This window comes from Stenella coeruleoalba (genome assembly GCF_951394435.1).
Source record: "Stenella coeruleoalba genome assembly, chromosome: 10".
Taxonomy (NCBI): Eukaryota; Metazoa; Chordata; class Mammalia; order Artiodactyla; family Delphinidae; genus Stenella; species Stenella coeruleoalba.
The window spans coordinates 66,481,314-66,502,695 of record NC_137156.1 but is presented as its reverse complement, the minus strand read 5'-3'; the positions used below and the strand labels follow the sequence as shown (position 1 = coordinate 66,502,695).

Genomic DNA, 21,382 nt, shown 5'->3' with positions numbered 1-21,382 from the left:
GTGGCACATACCTGTCTAAGTATCCTGCATATTTTGCTCTGAAGGGTGCTCTCTCCCTCTCAGCCTTGCATTCTTCTGGTAAGAAATCTGAGGATAAAATCCTAGATGTGGAATTGCTGGGCCAAAGGTTATGTATATTAGAATTGCTAGATATTGGCAAAATACCCTTCAATTTACATTCCGACCTAAAGATAGAGTGACTTTTCTCTTACTTTCACTAAAATTGAGTTACTGTTATTGTTAAACTCCTTCATTAATAACATGAGATGGAAGAGAAAGGAGTGTGGGACAGGTTGAAAGAGCATGAGACAGTTTGTCCCTCTCATATTGTTGGATTAATGGGCATAGTGGGCAGCAGGTATCATAAATTCAAGCTGGGAGTAATGGTACTTCATAGTTAGCCAGCATGAAAATATGGGAGGGTGAGCATCCAGATGACTAATGAATCAAAACTGTATTTTTCTAGTCAAACTTGACTGCCTCAGAGGAAAATTGCTATGGAAAATTTATGGGTTAATTACTCCAAATAATAAGTTATCTGTGGTGCTCTTTGCTCCTATTGTGGACCAGCCCTGTGGACCAGGGTACCTTCCGGGCCCACCCTAAACAACTCTGTGCTCAGGGCAGTGCGAACACAAATACAAGTGCTGAGCCCAAGGAGAACAGGAGAGGGAAGCTAGAGAGTATTTTGGAGCTCCCAAGTCTAATCTTCATACTGTAGCTTCACTGTTCTGAAAAACATTAACCTTTTCTAAATCATATCGCCAAACCTAAGTTTGAGGCCTATTGTTTTTCAACTGAGGGGCAGAGTCTGAGAGGAACGCTGGAGCCCGGCTATCCTGGAGGTCACACCCTCCAGACTCTTGGGGCAGTGGGGGAAGAACCATCTGTCCCTGGCCAGTGCAGCCACCTGGGACAGGCAGTTGTGTGTCTGAGCACAAAAGTACTCACCAATCCACTCTCATCTTTCACTCAGATCAGCCTAACTTGTACACAGGAACGATTAATCCAACAGAAAGTGGTGCCCACAACAGTGACTGACATTCCAAAGTCCTAAGATGACCCTCCAACTCTATACCATGCTGGTTCCTGGTTCAAAAACTTCCTGGAAAAACCAGGGACATAAGCAACTCCAGCAAGATGAGGAGTAACAGGAACTGGGAACCACATCCTACCATGAGGACCATGATACAAACCCCTAGTGAAGAACACCAGGACCAGATAGGTGCATGAAGCCCTTCAGCAGCTGCTGTGGTTACATTACCTTCTATAGATACACACTAAACTACTGATGGATGAAATGACAGGATGTCTGAGATTTGCTTCAAAATAACAGAGGGGTGGGGTAGGGACAATAGTTGGGAGTGTGAATGGGCAAGACTTGCCAGTAGGTGATGGATGTTGGGGCTGGTGATAAGTACATGGGATTCGTTGTATTATTCTGTCTTTGAGTGTACTTGAAATTCTCCACAACGAGAAGATCAAAAATAAAATACAACAGAGACATACAGACAAAATTCCCAGTAATTAAAACATCAAGTATATCCAGCAATTCACTCTTAGATATATACGCAGAAGCCATGGACAAGAATGATTCATATCAGTATTATTCATGATAGTCAAAAATTAAAAACAACTCAAATGTCCACCAAGAGGAAAAGCAGTAAATTGTGGTATATTCATATGTGAAATACTATACAACAAAAGAGAACAAACTGCTGTACAGAACCACAAAGATGTCACAGACCTAACATTCAGCAAGAAAAGACAGGCACATGAAAGCACATATCATACTCTCTATCATTCCACTTACATAAAGGTCAAGAGTAGCAAAACTAAGCTCAAGAACAGAGGTCAGAAAAGTGGTTACCTTTAGGGAGATGCTGATTGGGTAAAGGCACAATAGAACCTACTGGAAATGTTCTGTATCTTGATCTGAGTGATATATACAATATCTAAAACTGTCAAGCTGTACCTTTATGATTTATGCATTTTGCTACAAGTAAATCTTGCTTCAATTGTTTTTAATAGTGACCAAAAAAAATCAAATACTGCTAGTTTTCAGGAGATTCAGTGAAACAACTTCATCTATAACAGAATAGATTTTCAAAGCCTAAAGAATGAGATAATTCAGCTCTGGCCTGGGACAATTTTGATTGGAGCCTGCTACCTGCCTGCCACCTGCCCACACCTGAGGTGAAAGCAAGGACTCCCTCTAAGGACCTTCACTCTTAGCTGATTACAAACACCATAGAATACCAGAGCAGCCAACATCAGAAAACATAGCTTTAACTCCTGCTTCACCACCTAAGCAACTAGCTCTGGTTGTGGTCTTGACCTCACCAAATTCCAAGTAATGCAATTTTTAAAGGTAGTGATACAGATCTCTCACACAGGAGATTCAGCGCTTTCCTCACCGCCATGCCCGCTGCTGACACCCACTCCTTCAGGCAACTCCTGAGCAGTGCCCAGCAGCCTCTCCAGCCCTTCCACTAGCACAATCCACACCTCGCTAACTCTGGAATTCCTTACATTCTCCTCCCTAAAGGACAACCCTCAGAAAACTTGGATTCAAAACAAGAAAACAAAACCTGGTCTACTTCCTTAGGCCTAAGCAACCTTGATGGACATACAGGATGCAAAAATCTGAATTTACATGGCTTCAAAATTATTTAAGTATAAAAATAAATGGAATTTTAAATGTGTGAAATAATAGCACAACAAAAACTCCACAGGCACATGGTAAGTGTCACAGCACTGGGAAAAGCCCAGAAAAATCCTGGTACATCACATGACATCTCTTCTCAGGGGCAGCTCCCATCTGAAGGGCAACGAGCTTACTATATACAAAGGTATAGGCCAGCCATGAGCAGAGCCCTTTTCCTCCAGATCTTCACGGCAATAGTTGACCAGGCAGCAGCTCTCTGATGTGAGCACATAGTTGCCCTCACACCAGATACCGCCTTACGCTGCCCAACAAATTCTGGGGTAAGCTGGGGTGGGGCCTCCAGACAAGAAAGCCAGAACTAGCTGATGAATTCCTGGGCCTGGAGCCTGAGCCTACTCTCAACACTCACTCTTGGACCTCCACATGCTCACATCTTCAGCTACCAGCCAGCAAGGCGACAACACTGATAGCTGACATACCTCTCCATTCTGTAAGGCAAGTCTCTGTACCCAGAGACTGCTTGAGACTAGCAGGTGAGGCCATGACCACAGCCCACAAAGCTTTCTACTATCCACCCAACCTACCTGGTCTGATGGTGCAGATATGGGAAAAGACTAGATTCTGGCTGCTCTCTAAGCTCTATCCATTTCTCCATTTCCTTACCACTGGAGCTGTGTGGCCTACATGGAGAAGCAGGAAAATCCTCTAAAATAGCTTTCAAACACAAAGAAAATTTGTAAAACACAATGCTCATAAGACAGAGTTTGAGGAGACCATTTAAGTCATCAGGAGCTACACCTTCATTTTACAGATGGGTAAACCAAGGCTTCTACAGTCTCCCAGATGGTGAGCAATCACGCAGGATGAGCATTCCTCCCCTAAGTCTCAAACAACCTTTTCCCCATCACAATACCCTATCAACAAAACAGGAAAGGAAGAGAGGAAAGCTGAAGAGGGTATAAGATGAGGGACAGACAATGAAAGGCAGAGGAGCTGAGAATGTGGGGAGAAGAGCAATGTGAAGGAAGAAGGGAGGGCCTGAGAGGGGGACAGCACTGTGAACCCATCTCAGTGAATTAGGCCAGAGAACACATCCAGGCTTTTCCTCTTCCAACACCTGTCACACTGTGCTGGGGAAACTGGTTTGACAAGGACCACAGGCCACTTAGAGGCTGAGCTGGGCCTAGCCTCTCCTCAGGCCCCACTGTCCTGCCACAGAAGTGGTGCTCTGGGTACCTGCTATGAGCAAAATATGGAACAAAAGGAAAGCAGCACTCCGGAGGAAAGACCCAAACCACCTCAGCCTTGCCAAAGGGACCAAACCTGAGGCTGATCAAGCCTTTGGATCCAGCTGCTGATTCACAGGAAATACAGAGAAGAGCATGCTCAACTGCACCCTGGGACACAATCTGCTAAATCTGGACTGTGAGAGATTCCACAGGTCTAAGGGCCCAGGTTCTTCAGCAGATAATTGCAAGGAAAAGGGACAGAGGGGAGAAAATGCAGATAAAGAAACTTACAAGATATGATAACTTTTAAAAAAATGGACAAAATTAAACTGCAGTGCCTAAGGATACACATTTGGGAGATAAAACCATTAAAAAAAAAAGTAAGAAAATGGCTACAAAAAGACAGGATGGGGTCACCTTGGGAAGGAAGGGGAGAGGGGGCTGTGGCAGGGTTGGGGCTCACAGAGAAGCCTCTGGTGGAACCAGTAAAGTTCTATTTCATGACCTTATAATTCACTAAGCTCTACTTTTTTTAGGGGGAGGGTGGTCTTGTTTTCTCCATTTTTGTTTAATTTTACACTAGTAAAGTTTTTTAAAAGTTAAAAAATAGGGCTTCCCTGGTGGCGCAGTGGTTGAGAGTCCGCCTGCCGATGCAGGGGACACGGGTTCGTGCCCCGGTCTGGGAAGATCCCACATGCCGCGGAGCGGCTGGGCCCGTGAGCCATGGCCGCTGAGCCTGCGCGTCCGGAGCCTGTTGCTCCGCAACGGGAGAGGCCACAACAGTGAGAGGTCCGCATACCGCAAAAAAAAAAAAAAAAAAAAAGTTAAAAAATAGATTTAAAAAGACAAGATTAAGTTGGGACTTCCCTAGCAGTCTAGTGGTTAAAACTCCACGCTTCCACTGCAGGGGCATGGGTTCAATCGCTGGTCGGGGAACTAAAATCCTGCATGCTGTGCCATGCGGCATGCATGCATGCACACATGAATGAATACATAAATAAATAAATGGATGAAGTAAACAGAAAACCAGTCCTGGAAGAGCTTGAGGACTTTGCAAAGCAGCATATGCAGAAAGAGAACCCCACCAGGAAGCATGGAACAGAGAGGGTGGCCTCATAGGCAACTGGGTGGAGACCTCTCTCTAATTCAGAGGTTTGGCCTTAGGAACCACCACTGGCTGCTCACCCAGGTCCCACACTCTCCAATAGCTCTGCTGGTTATTAAGCTGATATTGTAGCTACCTGCATGACTCCTTTATCCTTCTCAACTGGTTCCCATGGCGTCAGGGTTAGGAAATGGCTCAACAGGTCAGAGACATATCACTGTATACCCAAATGTCAGCTTGGCTTTGAAAATAATCTAGTACTGCCCGCCAGCTCTCTAAGGTCCTCTCCCTGATCCCTCACATCACTCTCTAAGATGGGCCTGCCCCCCCCCCACCTCCCCTTTATGATGAATCAGAGGCACACTGACTGCAGTCACTTGCCAGGGGTGTGACCCTCAGCCTCTCCAAATCACATTTTTTCCTGAAAAATATCAACTGAAGGGAAATAACTTCATCACTTCTCCCTTTTTTTTCTGGTCAGGGCAACGATAGGGCCCATACCTCTCTCATCCATTGCCAGATCCATTCCCAGGGCCTAGCACGGTGCCCAGGACATGACAGTGACTCAAAAACCACCTGCCAGGGCTTCCCTGGTGGCACAGTGGTTGAGAGTCCGCCTGCCGATGCAGGGCACACGGGTTCGTGCCCCGATCCGGGAAGATCCCACATGCCACGGAGCGGCTGGACCCGTGAGCCATGGCCGCTGAGCCTGTGTGTCCGAAGCCTGTGCTCCGCAACGGGAGAGGCCCACGTACCGAAAAAAAAAAAAAAAAAAAAGAAAAACCACCTGCTGAATGAATGAACAAATAACTGAAACCCAGCGACAACAGGGCCTGCTGGGTGCCAAAAGACAGTCCCCTCCATAGTTCATGGGCTAGCCTGTCTTGCAAGGCTGCTTAACAGCCAATATTTCATCTTAAACACTTCCTAGATCAAATTCCTTTTTTCTTTAACTTTTTCCAATTATAAACATATATTCATTAGGTAAGCTAATGCATGTAAAGAACCTGACACAAAATACACTACTTAAAATATATATACAAAATACAAACAATCTTAATCCAGCCACCCATAATCTCTGATGGGTGTAATATTTCCGTGCTTCAGACAACCTACAAGAGCAGACTAGCTAAGGAACATGGACATCACTATGTATACCACTGGGCATCCTGCTTTCTCCACCCCAGATCCAAATTTGAAATAAAACTGCCAAGGTCAATAATCCCCCCACAATGACAAGGAGTCTGCAGTGACTGCAGTAGAAATGGACTTACTTTCACAGCAGGGTTTCTTCTCTTGTACTGAGAATCAGCTCTGGCACAGTGGGCTCCTCTGCACTGCCCTGCACTGCCCCAGGACTACTCCCAGGCTGGGAGAAGGCCTGTGGGCTCTGCTTCCCCTCTATCCTATCAGATGATTTAGAGTGAGCATTTAGAGATTTTCAGCTCCCCGCTGGTGGTATCATGTCATTTTCTTATCTGGTAACAGCCAATAGCTTTACCCTCACCTGCCTCTAAAACAAAGATCAGAGACCAAATGCCTTCACTATCTGGAAATCACCTGGAGCCTTCTCCAGTGGGAACCCACAGGCAGCTCCCCCTGAACACAGATTCATAAAACCCGGCGTCTTCATCATCTGGAGGCTGAAACCCCATTTTTGTCTTTAGGATAATCATCCTCTGCTCAGAAGTTGGGCACCGGTGCCTGTACCCTCATCTTCCTCCCACCCCGGAGCTCTATGCTCAATTTGTCCCTCAAGGAGTCAAGGAAACCCAAAATACTTCAGGTTTCCAGGGAGGATGCTGACTTTACAGAGTAAGGTTCTGACATTCCAGACTGAGCTCATCCTCCTATACAACAAACAAAAAAGTCTTAAAATTTCTGTTCTAAAGAGTTCCAACACTACAGCTCAGCTGAATTACATGCTCCAGGTACAGAATCTGCTGCTGCTCAACGTTCAACCAGGAGCACTCACTTGCTCCAAGTCTCTTAAAATGCATCTGTTGACTGAAAAGTCAAAGTTACCTATTATAAACTACCTAGGCAAGAAGTCATATGGTCACATGGGGAAAAAATAAGTAGAGGTATAGCTCTTTGAAAACCAAGGGCTTTTCACACCAGACATGCACTGCTGTTGATAACTCAAACAGAAATAAACATTATACTAAAAAAGGAAACAAAGCACTTCCAGGCACTCAACTCATGCAGCAACCTTGCCAGTCCATGCTCCTTCTACTGCACTAGTGAGGTTCAAGAAAACAAACCTGGGCACACAAAGAATTTCCAAAGAAACTCCTTAAAAATATAAACAGTACTGTAAAGTTAACAGAATCCTTGGTCCTCCAACTATTTTTGTCCTTTATTCGTCTCGATGGGGCCAGTGCCTCCAGGACGATGCACCCCAATAAGACACCACAGCACTCAAAGCTCCACAGGTGGGCAGCTTCCCTGGTGGCGCAGTGGTTAAGAATCTGCCTGTCAATGCAGGGGACAGGAGTTCGAGCCCTGGTCCGGGAAGATCCCACATGCCACAGAGCAACTGAGCCCATGCACCACAACTACTGAGCCTGTGTGCACGCCTAGAGCTGGTGCTCCGCAACAAGAGAAGTCACCAAAATGAGAAGGAGCCCGCGCACCACAGCGAAGAGTAGCCCCTGCTCGCTGCAACTAGAGAAAAACCATGCAGCAACGAAGACCCAATGCAGCCAAAAATAAATAAATTTTATTTAAAAAAAAAGCTCCACAGGTGAGCAAGCAGTCAAGCTAGAGCTGCTTTCTGAGAGGTATCAATGGGCTCACGTCTAAGGCTTTTTTTTTTTAATAAGATTCTACTTGGTACATATAAAATATGATCTATTATGTATATAATTATAAACCACAATAAAGAAACACCCCTGAACCAATCACTTAACCTAAGAAATATGTCCAGCCTTTATTAAATATCGGACTCTCAGTTTACACTAGAAAAAGGATAAATGTAATAATAGTAGCAATTATGGAGAGGTGTAGGGCATATTACTAGGAAGCTTTTATTTCCTCCTCAGCAGCCCATGGGGAGGATATTCTATCCCAATTTTGCTGAGGCAGAGAGGTCAAGGGCCTTACTTAAGGCCACATCAGGATGGGAGGGTTCCAAGGGACTCAGTACCTCTGGTAGGTTCCTTCCTCAGGCTCGAGTTTCTACTGCTGCGGGTAGTCAGTGTTTTCATTGTCCAACCTCGTCACACTTGTACCAAAAATCTTGCCTGTCTTGCCAAAAAGCAAGGGTTCAGTGGGTAGACCTCACCTCTTGGGAAGTCATGACCCAAAAGACCATAGCATGACCAGGCACTATCTGAAAGAACAGTTCTCCTTTAGAAAACTCAATACCATTTTATAACAAGTGCTGGCATTTGCAGTGTGATCTCAGCATGGCAAATATGTTTTATTCCTTTATTTGATAAAAACAAGTGCCACTCCCATCTTAAAACAGAGAAGGAAACGTATCACTCTGATCAGATAGCAGGTTAAAATAGGCTAGAATTTTTTTTTCCTGTAATAAAAGAAAGAAAAAAGGTAGGAGGAAGGCAAACATCCAGGGCAGTGCCAGTGCCAGCTGCTCCTTTCACAAGACACTTCCACAGAAGACAAAGAAATTGTACATATTGAAGCATCATGGAAAGAATGGAATTTTTTTTTACTATGATCAGGAACAATTTCCAGGACCATTCCGAAGTCAACCTACCTGAGTTTTAGAGGAGCAAATTTCTCAGCAGCCTTCCATGCAATCAATATAGACCTCAAGTAGAAAAGCCCTTCGCCAATTCCAGAAAGGCCTGACTAGGCCTCCTCCATCCCCGCTACCACCACCACCAACTCACTCACCTACCCTTCATGGAACCTGCTAAACAACAGCTGATCACAACTCTGGCTCCTTATCTGAAGTCAACACCCCCGAAAGACAAACAGCCAGTGACCTCTATCTGTTCACTCATCAAAACCAAAAATATCTCATACATTTTTTTTCCAGGGACACACTTGCCTGGGGTCAGGAGAAGAACTGTCTGATGGGTAAGGCAGTCTGGTATCAGGAGTGAGCTCCCATATCCGGAACAAACCTGTTTTTTAAAAAGTTGAGTCTCTCTGGCTTCCCCTACGCCATATTCTGGCATTTCACATCTTCAACAAGTTCTACAGTTGATTAAGGCCAAAATAAGTTTTTCCTTGGCTTTACTGAGATATAATTGAAGGCCAAAATAAATTTGAAAAACAAGAGTTTGAAGTCCAATTTCATTCACAAATAGATTAATCCTATGCCTCCCAGTGGATTCAGAATACTGGGCCTCCCCAGTGGCCTGGAGGAACTGCCCAGCCTCCTGTGACCTGGCACTCAGTCACCCTTGGGAGCAGCAGGCCTGCCTCTCCAAATATGGCCTGAAATCTGCAGCAAGAGTGAGCTCAGGCCTGCAAAGGGGTCCACAAGAATGTTTACCAAGACTGACAAACTTAGAGGGCAGCCCCAGGAGCAAAGAAAGCACAAGCACCATCCCTCAGAACACTCCTGAACAGCAGGGCAGCATGTGAGGAAATGACTGCTTGCTGGGCTTCTGGCCCCTCAGCACCCTGTAACCAGAGCAGACCAACAGAGAGGCCATGGCAGGCCTGACACTTAAGCGGAGGGCTGTGCACAGCCCACAATGGGCCCCATTCTCCCTGGAAGCTCATGGCAGGAGGGCAGAGGGGAGGCCAGGACATTCCTTCACCCCCTCACATGGAGGGAAAGGGCACAGGCAGCCCAGGGTATCAGAGGCCTGCATAAGAAGAAAGCCTGAGCAGCCGTTTTTCTATCCAGCTGCACAAATCAAAAAGGGCCCCTCCTAAAAAAGCAGAAGGGAGTCCTGAGGTGCCAACTGATTAAGTCATGCGGATTAGATGACCTACACAGGAGTCCTCTCTCTGGGCAGCAGTGCCCAACCAGAAGGAAAAAAAAAAAACCACCACCACTCACGGCGTTGAGGGGACAAGGGACCCCACAGCCCCCGTCAGCCCAGGGCTGGTACTACAAGCAGAACAATCAACTTTTCCTACTAAAGATTTCTTCCCAGTGCCAAGGAATCCAGTCACTTTTTAAACTACTTTTAAAACTGGAAAAAGCACATGTTCAGACTGGCAAACACAGTATGTTAAGTCTATACTATTGGGACTTCCCTGGTGGTCCGGTGGTTAAGAATCCGCCTTCTGGGCTTCCCTGGTGGCGCAGTGGTTGAGAGTCTGCCTGCCGATGCAGGGGACGCGGGTTCGTGCCCCGGTCCGGGAGGATCCCACATGCCGCGGAGCGGCTGGGCCCGTGAGCCATGGCCGCTGAGCCTGCGCATCCGGAGCCTGTGCTCCGCAACAGGAGAGGCCACAACAGTGAGAGACCCGCGTACCGCAAAAAAAAAGAAAAAAAGAAAAAAGAATCCGCTTTCTAATGTAGGGGACCCGGTTCGAACCCTGGTCGGGGAACTAAGATCCCACGTGCTGTGGGACAACTAAGCCTGTGCACTCTGGTGCCCGAGTGCCACAACTAGAGAGAAGCCCGCTCACCATAACAAAAGACCCCCACATGCCACAATGAAGACCCAATGCAGCCAAATAAACAACAAAATATATATATATATATATATATTTTTTTTAAGTCTATACTATTGACCCTTCTGACAAAATATTGTGATCTCTTCCAGGTAAGCAGAAGCAACAGCTGGTAGCACAATCCAGAGAAGGAAAGGAGACAGGAATCCTACTGTTATCTATTTGTGACTTTAGTGAATTCTATTTTTAGATCTTTATTAAAGAGCTTCTCTTCTAGTCTCCTCTTACCAAATTTCTCTCCTCAGGCAATTCAATCTTCACAATATTGCTCAAAAGTCTAAAAATATAAGACGCTTATTCAGGTATGCTTAACATAACAGATAAAGCAAAGTTCACTACACTTCCTCGTTTTCCACAAGACTCAGAATCCACCCCTGTTCAAGGGCTACTCATCAGGCTGGTCTCCACAATTCAAAAATCCAGTAAGCAAGAGACTTCTCTGGCAGTCCAGTGGTTAAGACACCATGCTTCCAATGCAGGGGGCAGGGGTTCGATCCCTGGTCAGGGAACTAAGATCCCACATGCCGCACGTCAAAGCCAAAAAAATCCAGTAAGCAAGGTTCCCTGAGGTCAGGGCAGATCCGATGCAAAGACAATCTACCAGCCCAAGCAGGAGTATACACAAGACATTTACAGTGACGAGAGATGCATGTTTTATAAAAGCATTTCATAGTATAATAAGGGCCCAGAAAATGGATGGTATACCGGGTGCTGATTAACAGCCAAATAAAAAGGAACCAGTATTTGCAATTCCATTATTAACTTTATCATTTTTCTTGGCAAAAACTGGTTAGAGAATCAACCCAGCCCTGGAGAACAACTAAGCTAATTAAAAGAGGCATTTATGAAAACCAAGGCAGAGCTGGTTCACTTCTGTCATAGACAGCCTTGGGAATCTTCTTAAGTAATCCCGTATCAACCCCTGGAATTCCTAGAGTAAATGTTCCCAGTACAGTGAGAGGTAAAACAGAGACAACCATAACATTTGCCAAAACAAGCATCTACCAATTCCACGAATCTGTTTCAATACATATTAGAAAGAACTTTGTAAGCAGTGCTTCTTGTTTGTCGATTCCCATACTGCATACATAAAAACTTAACATTCATAGAAATGAAGAGCAAATGCCAAAACAGACCAAGCTGGGCACCGGCCTCTCTTTCCCTGAGTATGACACATCCTTCCAAATGTTTCACTCATCCTTAAGCTCCCCTCAACTGGCACACTCCCCTATACTTAGGGTGTCCAAGGGCTGTGACTGCCTCAGGAAGAATGAATCTGTGGCTACACATACCCCCAATGGCAGAGAATCGAGTCTAGGCCTCTACGTGACTATAAAAATTGCATACCCATGCAAGTCATAGAAAAGGAACTGGGGAAAATGTACACAGTGCTTAAAAATGAAAATCAATAAAAACCTGCCTTACTTGATGTTATAGATGTGCTCCTCCAAAACTGTAAGTCATACTGCACTTTTTTCAAAAGTTTTATATTTAATATTGCAGTAATAAAAAGATTCTAAAAGAACTTTATGCACAAAGATGTTAACTGCAACATTATCTATTATAACCAAAGTAAGATTAACAACCATGTAAGAACTGGGGACAGGTTAACCATCAAAAATGTTATATCGGGCTTCCCTTGTGGCACAGTGGTTGAGAGTCTGCCTGCCGATGCAGGCGACAAGGGTTCGTGCCCCGGTCCGGGAAGATCCCACGTGCCGTGGAGCGTCTAGGCCTGTGAGCCATGGCCGCTGAGCCTGCGCGTCCGGAGCCTGTGCTCCGCAACGGGAGAGGCCAAAGCAGTGAGAGGCCCGCGTACCACCAAAAAAAAAAAAAAAAAAGTTATATTTATAGAACAATGATCATGCTATAATGCTGGGAGGGCAAAAACAAGATTAAAAATTAAATTTATACTCTAACCTAAACTCAGTAAAAGCGTTGCCCAAGGGCCATCTCTGGAGGACACCCAGGAATCAGGGGATATCGGCTGCTCCTAGGGAGGGGAAGCAGGGACTTAGGGGGTGGGTGGAAGAAAGATTTCTTTCCCCTGTCCAATCCTTTTGAACTTTTTGAGTTTGAACCATGTGTTAGCATTTCCTATTTAAAGAAAGAATACAGTTGGGGGACAAGGGATTTTTCCCTTCCTTTCTACTTTTTTCTTCCACATTTCTTATTTTAAATATATGTATTATTTAATACAGCTTTTCCCCCACTATAGTGTCTTAAAATTCCGTGATCATTTTGCCAAGTATGTGATTATCCACCATCTTTCTTTCACAGAAATCTCCCTTTTCGAGTACCTTACCTCACCTTCTAGTGCTATAAAAGCCTTATCTTGGGGGGACTTCCCTGGCGGTCCAGTGGTTTAGACTCTGTGCTTCCACTGCAGGGGACACAGGTTTGATCCCTGGTTGGGGAACCTAAGATCCTGCATGCTGTGCAGCACAGCCAAAAAAAAAAAAAAAAGCCTTATCTTCCTGGAGAACAGAGGCCCTACAGGAAAAGAAGGAACCAATATTGGTGAAAGCCCACAACCGAAATAGAATTACATACACCACAATGACCACCTCCAAAGGAAGTGGGGAATGCCACTCAGTCTCCCGCCCACACCACCAATCAGTCACCCTTTATTGTCAAAGGGTAATAATGAAAATGAAATGTATTCTGTAGAGTCAATTCAGGACCAAAAATTATAAACAGCTTCAAAAATATAAAATTAATTCCAATGTCTAAAATTTAGACAGTGGTATTTTCAAAATCAATTAGCTCAAGAAGGTATAACTGAGAAGCAAAACCTCAACACTAGTAAATGCACCCCATGATGTATAGGATAAAGGCATTGTCATAAAAGTGATTTTTTTAGGGACTTCTCTGGTGGTCCAGTGGGTAAGACTCTGTGCTCCCAATGCAGGGGGCCTGGGTGCAATCCCTGGTCAGGGAACTAGATCCCGCATGCGTGCCGCAACCAAGAGTCCACTTTCCGCAACTAGGAAGCCCGCATGCCGTAAGTAAGAAGTCCGCATGCTGCAACTAAGACCTGGCACCGCCAAAATTTCTTTTTTTTTTTTTTTTTTTTTTGCGGTACGCGGGCCACTCACTGTTGTGGCCTCTCCCGTTGTGGAGCACAGGCTACGGATGCGCAGGCTCAGCAGCCATGGCTCACGGGCCCAGCCTCTCCGTGGCATGTGGGATCTTCCCGGACTGCGGCACGAACCCGTGTCCCCTCCATCGGCAGGAGGACTCTCAACCACTGCACCACCAGGGAAGCCCCAAAATTTTTTTTAAAAACTGATTTTTTATATTCAGTTGATTATTCCCACTAGAATCCTATTTTTAAAATATAAATTAAGTCAACATACTGCAAAAGTTTCATTCTGATTTACTTCACTCCAACAGAGAACACACAACAGTTTCACCAATTTAGACACGCTCTGTTCATGATATTGTACCACAGCATCCCATCCATCCTTCCACCCTGGACCCAGAGCAAGGCTAAGAAAATGCTTAGCTATCAAACCTAAGAAACAGGAAAATAGGAAATCCTATTCATTAAGGCTAAATTAAGCACTCTAGCTGGTGTAATTTTGTAAACTACTCTAAAATCCTATTTATAGAAATTGCTATCTGAGCAGTATTACTGACTAATGATCAGAGTGAAGAGGGACTGTCAAAAGGCAAAGCAGGTTATGCAACTCACAGGAAGACTGCTTTAAATCAATACCCAGAGGCATGCGCACACAAAGACCTACTGGGAAATGACCAGATCAATCAGTTGTATATTCAAAACCACCATCACCTTACTGCAGAACTGAAGTGTCAACACAGGAAAAGCAGAGAAAGATGGGGGCTTAAGAAGCAACAGCACAGGGGCTTCCCTGGTGGCACAGTGGTTAAGAATCCGCCCGCCAATGCAGGGGACACGGGTTCAAGCCCTCATTCAGGAAGATTCCCACATGCCACGGAGCAACTAAGCCCGTGTGCCACAACTACTGAGCCTATGCTCTACAGCCCATGAGCCACAACTACTGAGCCCGCAAGCCACAACTACTGAGCCCACGTGCTACAACTACTGAAGCCTTTAGGTCTAGTCCGCAACAAGAGAAGCCACCGCAACGAGAAGCGTGCGCACCGCAATGAAGAGTAACCCCTGCTCGCCACAACTAGAGAAAGCCCATGTGCAGCAACGAAGACCCAACGCAGCCAAAAATAAAATAAATTTATCAAAAAAAAAAAAAAACTTAAAAAAAAAAAAGAAGCAACAGCGCAATAATACTGGCAAAGGCACAGAAACACTCTAACATGGAGGAGGGAGAACACTTATTCCAGAAAAGGAGGGAGAAATCCTTGACCAATATACAGGACACACTGAAGACCATACTACCTGTATTCTCATTTTGAGTTCCCTTAAGGTTCAATACTCTACACCCCATCTGAGTCCCCTTCGACGTTCACACCACCATTTCTTTCTCCTTTGATACTCTGGAAGACTCCAGCCTCCAAGCAGTCATACTCTGTAGTGGCTCAAATCTAAACAATGTACCCCAGAACCTGGAATATTGAATCAAACTTCTCATTGCTGACTTCTATACTGGCTAGGAAAAAAACTCATGAGACTTCACTCTTATTCTTGCCCATCCACAAAATGTATCTGTCAACACTTGCAATTCCACTAGGCTAGTTATGTGCCTCTTATCAAGAAGGCTATGACCAAAAAATCCCCCAAAAAACCCAACTTAAAAAAGCAAGCACAGGTATAGGGGCTCTAACTTCACACCATCACGGGCCACCTTCAGTTTGCCTTGCACAGGTCAAATCTGTGAGCCAGTGGCCATTCTTTAACTGAATCCAGTCTAAAGCTACATTACGGGGGACTTCCCTGGTGGCCCAGTGGTTAAGAATCCGCCTACCAATGCAAGGGATGCAGGTATGATTCCAGGGCGGACAACTAAGCCCACGCTCTAGAGCCCATGTGCCACAACTAGAGAGAAGCCCAAGCACTGAAATGAAGAGCCCGTGCACCGCAACGAAAAGATCCCACATGCCGCAACAAAGATCCCCCATGCCGCAACTAAGACTCAACGCAGCCAAATAAATAAATAAATATTAAAAAATAAAGCTACATTACACCCACCATGATTCTGAGTATCCAAAACTATAGACACTTTAAGTCAAACTATTCCTCTACCTACCAAGTGGGTCAACAAATCATGCTTTCTCTTTCATAAGTTCACTTCTTCCTTGCCATCTTACCTGCCTGCCACAAAGACTCAAGCCTTCCCCCATTCCCATTCCTGCAGTCTAGGGGGCCCCTCTTTTTTTTTTTTTTTTTTTTGGCCACACCACTCAACTTGTGGGATCTTAGTTCCCCGACCAGGGATTAAACCCAGCCCTCCACAATGAAAGTGCAGTCTTAACCACTGGACCACTGGGGAATTCTCTAGGGGCCCCTCTTTATTTGGAGTTTCTCAAGACCTCACCAGTGCTTGGCTGATGCAGCCTTACATCCTCATCTTTTCACTGTCAACCTCCTGCCTCTTCCACTCAGTGGTAGACCCCTGCTGGTACCAGAACCATTCAGGTCCCTAACATCTGCTGAACTGGCTCATCTTGAACCTTCTTTATCTCTCTCCACTCCTCTGCTGACCACTGTTCTTGTTCAGATCCAGTGTCTCCCCCACTGGACCACAGCAGTAACCAACCTGCCTCTGGTCCAGCCCAGCCTCAACATTCACAGTGAGGGCTCACTTCTTAAAACACAGAGCTGATCCCATCACAGCTGTGCTCCGAGATCTTCAAGGTTTCCTATTCTTACATAACACCAAACTCCTCCACGTGGCATTCTGACTGCAACCCAACCTTCCAGAACATACAAAAAAAAAAGTGCCCAGTCTTCTCCCTCCCACCCCTTTCCTCTGCTCATTTCTTCTTCCACAAAATTGTGACCTTGTTGCCACCACTCCTTCACCAATCAAACCACTAACCGTTTTTGAAGGTCTAGCCCAATGCAGTTCTTCCCTAAAGTCTGCCCTCTCCAGCCTAGGACCCAAGTTCCTTGGCTTACTTCAGCATGGTACCCAGAGCAACCAGCACAGGCCTCAAGAAGGCTCTGACAAACCCTAGGTTTCTGAAAAATGGTCCCTCACAACATGTTCCTGGAGTTCCACATGGGATCACTGATCACCTTCCCATATCGTCCTGGCATTCTGCCCACCACCAGACACCTGGGCTTGGTCTTTGCCAGAGAAGGACCCAACTGAGGCCACCATTATTAGTCTGATATAACAGAAACACAGATGGGTACAGCCAAATGTTCAGCCTGGGTTCAAATCCTAATTCTGCCACATGACAGCTGTGTGACCTTGGGAACATTCCTTCATCTATGACTCAGTTTGCTAAGCCACTATAAAGGATTCTCATAAGCATTAGCAATGGTGCATGTAGAGCAGAAACACAGAAGGCCCTCGACTGTGGCTGATGTAGATCCATCGTGTCACTGGCCCAGAGCACAGGGAAGGGTGGAACAACTGTGAGGTAAAGGACTGAACATGCTCCCATCTGCCTCAACAAGGATGAACACATATCTACTCTCAGGGGTTAATATACCAGCCCTGCCCAAGAGGAAATGCAATGCCCCCAGTTCAAGTGAGAAATAAGGTTGTTAAAGGTTTTTAACAAACAAATGCCATGCTTCTCCTTTTCTAAATAATCCCAGTTTAAGTGGCCCCAGGGTCCCTCCAAATCCCACCATATTCAATGTTTAAGAGGCACTAGCAAACCTGCAGAAGACGTGGTTTAAAGCTTTGGTCATGCTAAATATTCTGGCCCACACATTCCTGAATGCAGTCTCCTCCCCCATCACAGCCTGGTATTCCCTTTGCTCAAACTTTTCAGCCAGTCTTTTGAGCTGGCTCCTTCTCCCTCCTCTCTCCTCTAAGGGCCAACCTCAGAGCCAGAGGTCCTTTTCCCATTCCCTCCCTGCCACGACCTATGTGGCCACCAACAAGATCTTTCTAAACATGGGTCTGGACTATACCACTCAACTGAGGAAAAGCATTCCCAGACTCCTGCACCTTGAGTATGAAGTCTGAACTACTAAGCACAACAAGAAAGGCCTGGGGCTCCCACCTGTCATGCTGGAGGACTCACACGTGCTACTTTAGGCACTCATATACATGTGGTTCCCTGTGTCCAGAACTTGCTGTCCCCCAGCTAATTTCTGCTGGCCCTGCAAGCCTCAGCTCAGGAATTCCCTTTCTCCTCAGGCTCCCAAGCACCATCTGAGCACACTTAGTGGGCAGACACTATCAATCATAGGTTCCCCATCCCCCACTGTCCACGAACCTGAGTTCCTTAAGGGCAGAACCAGTCTCTTGGGTCCCCTGGACCTACCACAGAATTTGGTAAGCAGTGAAGCCAAATATTTGTTAAATAAATGAAATGTATTTTGCTAAATCAATTTTTCAGAGCAGTAAAGACTGGCTCTCTGCCTCTTTCAACAGAGGCACGTAACAACACAAGCCTTCATGTTCCAACCAGATGTTTGTTGCCTATATAGTAATGCTTACTCCTTTCTTACAGTAACCCACAGGCCTTAAACAGGCTCATACCATGCATCCAACTCCCTCCTCAAATCTCACTCCTCCAACAAATGCCTCCTCAGCCTCCTTTAAGCATGTAGGCCAGGAGCTCTTATTACTTGGCTCCAAGGCAAACAAAGTTCAATTCAACTTCTCCATATTCAAACTATGCCTCCAATGTTCAATTCTTTTTCTAAAAAAGGACATCCCAAAATTATGTCTCTGAACGCTGAGCATAGAACCACCTGATAAAGTTACAACATCCGATCTACACCAAACTCCAAAACACCTGGTAGCACATCCAACTCTTTATCTGGACTTAGGTCCTATAAACACCACCCTCCCTGCAGAGTTTAGCTTCCATGCCAGGAATCACGTCTACTCGCTTATTTAGGGAAACAGCAGGCCGGACTCTTAAGTTAGAACTCTAGGCTATAACCGTGCTGTCCCAGGCTGTAGCTCTCACCAAGGCAAAACTTCATGATCACCATTAAAACTAATTCTGAAGTAACTTTACAAATCTAAGAGCTTCTCAAGTCACAGAATTAAAATATGCATTTTAAATTAGTAGTTGACTTCGTATGAAATTAACTCGGAATTTACGGCAGAAGGATTCTAAACCGAAAGAGCATTTTCTCTGGAGACATTTTCCAGATATACCCGCGGGTGAATATGGTTTTCCAAACACCAAAGAAGCCCAAGTGTGTATGTGTGTGAAGGGGTGACCCCAAGGCTCTGAGCGGCTCAGGATATAGCGGCTGCGGCGCCTCCTGAGGGGCTCAATGCCCCATCCTCGAGCTCTGGCCAAATTGGGCCGCGCGACCCTCTGAGGAAGCCCGGGAGACAGTCCGCAGGCCGCACACGCCCGCGACCGCCGCGCGTTCCCTGGAGCGCGGCCCGGGCTGAGGCCTGGCCCACCGCCGCGACGCGCAGCCCGGGGCCGGACGCCCCCAGCCTTCGCCCGAGGAGCCGAGAGCAAGGGGCCGTTCTACCCGGGCCGCGTCGCCCCCTCACCCGCAAGGACGTCCGCGACCGTGTCCCCGCCCCGGGCCAAAGAGCGAGAGCAGCAGCAGGTGTTCCTCGGAAGGCTGGGCCAGCGACGGAAATGGGGGCCTGGGCTGCCAGGCTCGGCGGCAGTGGACGCGCGGCGCACTCACCGAGCGCCGACGGGCGGGCCGCGGCAGGTGCTCGCTCTTCCCGCCCGCGAGACGCCGCCCCGCTCCCCGGGGACTCGGCGCGAATCTCCTGCCGCCGCCGTCGCCGCCGAGCCCGAGGACCTCTAGCGCCGCACCGCAGCCTCGGCGCGAGCACGTACCGGGCGGTGAGGGAGCGCGAGGGCGGGGCGCGCGACCGAAGCCTAGCAACCCCCTGACACGCGAGTGCCGCAGCCAATCCCGCTGCCAGCTCCGCGCGGCGCCGACCGGCAGTCCCCGCGACGCCCGCTTCTGCCTGCGTCGGCCGCCCCGCAGCGCGCCGCACCCGCGCACAGGCCCCGCCCCCCTCGCCCCTCTGCTTATTGGCCCGCCGCGCCCCCGTCTGAAAAGACACGCCCCATCCTGGAAATCCCGCCCGCGGCGGGCCAGGTCCGTACCCGCGACACGCCCCGGCCCGTCCGGGTTACCCGGAGAGCTCAGGACGGGGAGTGGGGGAGGGGCGCCCCGCCCAACCTCAGGCATGTGGGCCCCTGAGAGGCATCCAACCTACCCGGGTGGTCAGGCCCGATAACTGGCCCGGCCACAACTGGCCACCCATAGACTGCCTTCCGCCCTCCTGATTTCTGTCGAACGCAAATCAGGTAATTTTAAGACAAGAAAACAATCAGGAAGCGTCCTCCAAATTGCGAAGAACCATGGCCCCGTTGCCCGACTCTTATACTGATGAGGAAACTGAGGCGAGGGCCGAGGGCTGGAAGGGCAGGAAGCCTGCCCCTCTCCGGGGGCTTAGCCCCGAGCAGGCGGGGGTGTCCGGGAAGCGCCTCAGGCCTGACCCTCGTCCCCTCCTCCTGCCCTGAACACCCGGAATCCGGTGCCTCCTCAGCCGCCAGAAATAGCTCTGACCTGCTGGCGCTGGTCACTCACTGGAGGCCCGCATTCTTTCAGGGAGTTGGGGGAGTAAAGGGCAGGGAGTTACAGCTGAGGTCTGTCTCCCTACAAGGGGAGGGTCCTAAAAATGCTCTCACTCCCCAGGGCTTACCTACGCCCACTATCTCAAAGACCCCCGACAGTTACTGGACAGGTATGGGCATGGGACTCGTGGTGGGCTCTGTTCCCCAAACCCTATGCAGGATGTGTCCATTCCCTCCTGGGCCTGTGGCCAGGCTGGAATTCCAGGCCCGCACTCTTGTCAACGAGTACATTCTGAACACAGAACGGGCTGCTGCCTGCCAGGGGTTCCTCCTGGAATCTGGACAGCCCTGGGTCTCCCCTGCTTTCTCCCCCTCCTTAGGAAGGACTAGAAGAAGCAAATTTCAAAGAGAGCAAAAAGGAATGCCTCATCTCCCAAACACACATACTTGTTTGTGATGCGTTATACTTAAATGCTTAGGCTCCAAACTTCATTCACACAGACCAGAAAAAGAAGTAAAAACCAGGAAAAAAGCCCCAAATTATCCCTTGGATGTTAAAACTAAAAAATTTATGGCCTTTCAAATCCAGTTCTAAAATTCTCCTGCTTCAAATAGGCTAAAAATGCAGCACAGGGAGATCAGCTCGGTGCTTTGTGACCACCTAGAGGGGTGGGATAGGGAGGGTGGGAGGGAGACGCAAGAGGGAGGAGATATGGGGATATATGTATATGTATAGATGATTCACTTTGTTATAAAGCAGAAACTAACACACTATTGTAAAGCAATTATACTCCAATAAAGATGTTAAAACAAAAAAAAAAGGCTAAAAATGTAGAAAATTATTTGGGTTTCTAAACAAAATACATTCTTTCCATTCACTCCTTCAGCTTGCAGAGTTTCCCTGCCACCGCAAACGCACACCAGACACTGCTTTGCAGCCCTAGGTTCTGCTGGGTATTTTAGTGTCTGACTGTATAATTTTATATATATATATATATATATATATATATATATATATATATATATATATATGTTTTCCCAAAACAAAGACAGCAGTGAGTACAGGCCTCATCCCTCCTACCGTCTACACAGAAACTGCTAGCTGCTCTTTAGTCCTCAATGACCATC

At 47.0% G+C, this 21,382-nt stretch overlaps 1 protein-coding gene across 3 annotated transcripts in view; it reads right to left on the bottom strand.

Moving 5' to 3' along the window:
• DAG1 (dystroglycan 1) overlaps nt 1-19,669 on the bottom strand; it is a 63,316-nt gene extending 43,647 nt beyond the window's left edge. Inside the window, exon 1 of one of the 3 annotated variants that reach the window (XM_079933463.1) lies at nt 19,204-19,669. The gene's annotated coding sequence lies outside the window, so the exon portion shown is untranslated. The remainder of the gene's footprint in view (nt 1-19,203) is intronic. The other 2 variants (XM_079933462.1, XM_079933464.1) reach the window with 2 other exon arrangements.
• Nucleotides 19,670-21,382: the final 1,713 nt, after the last annotated feature.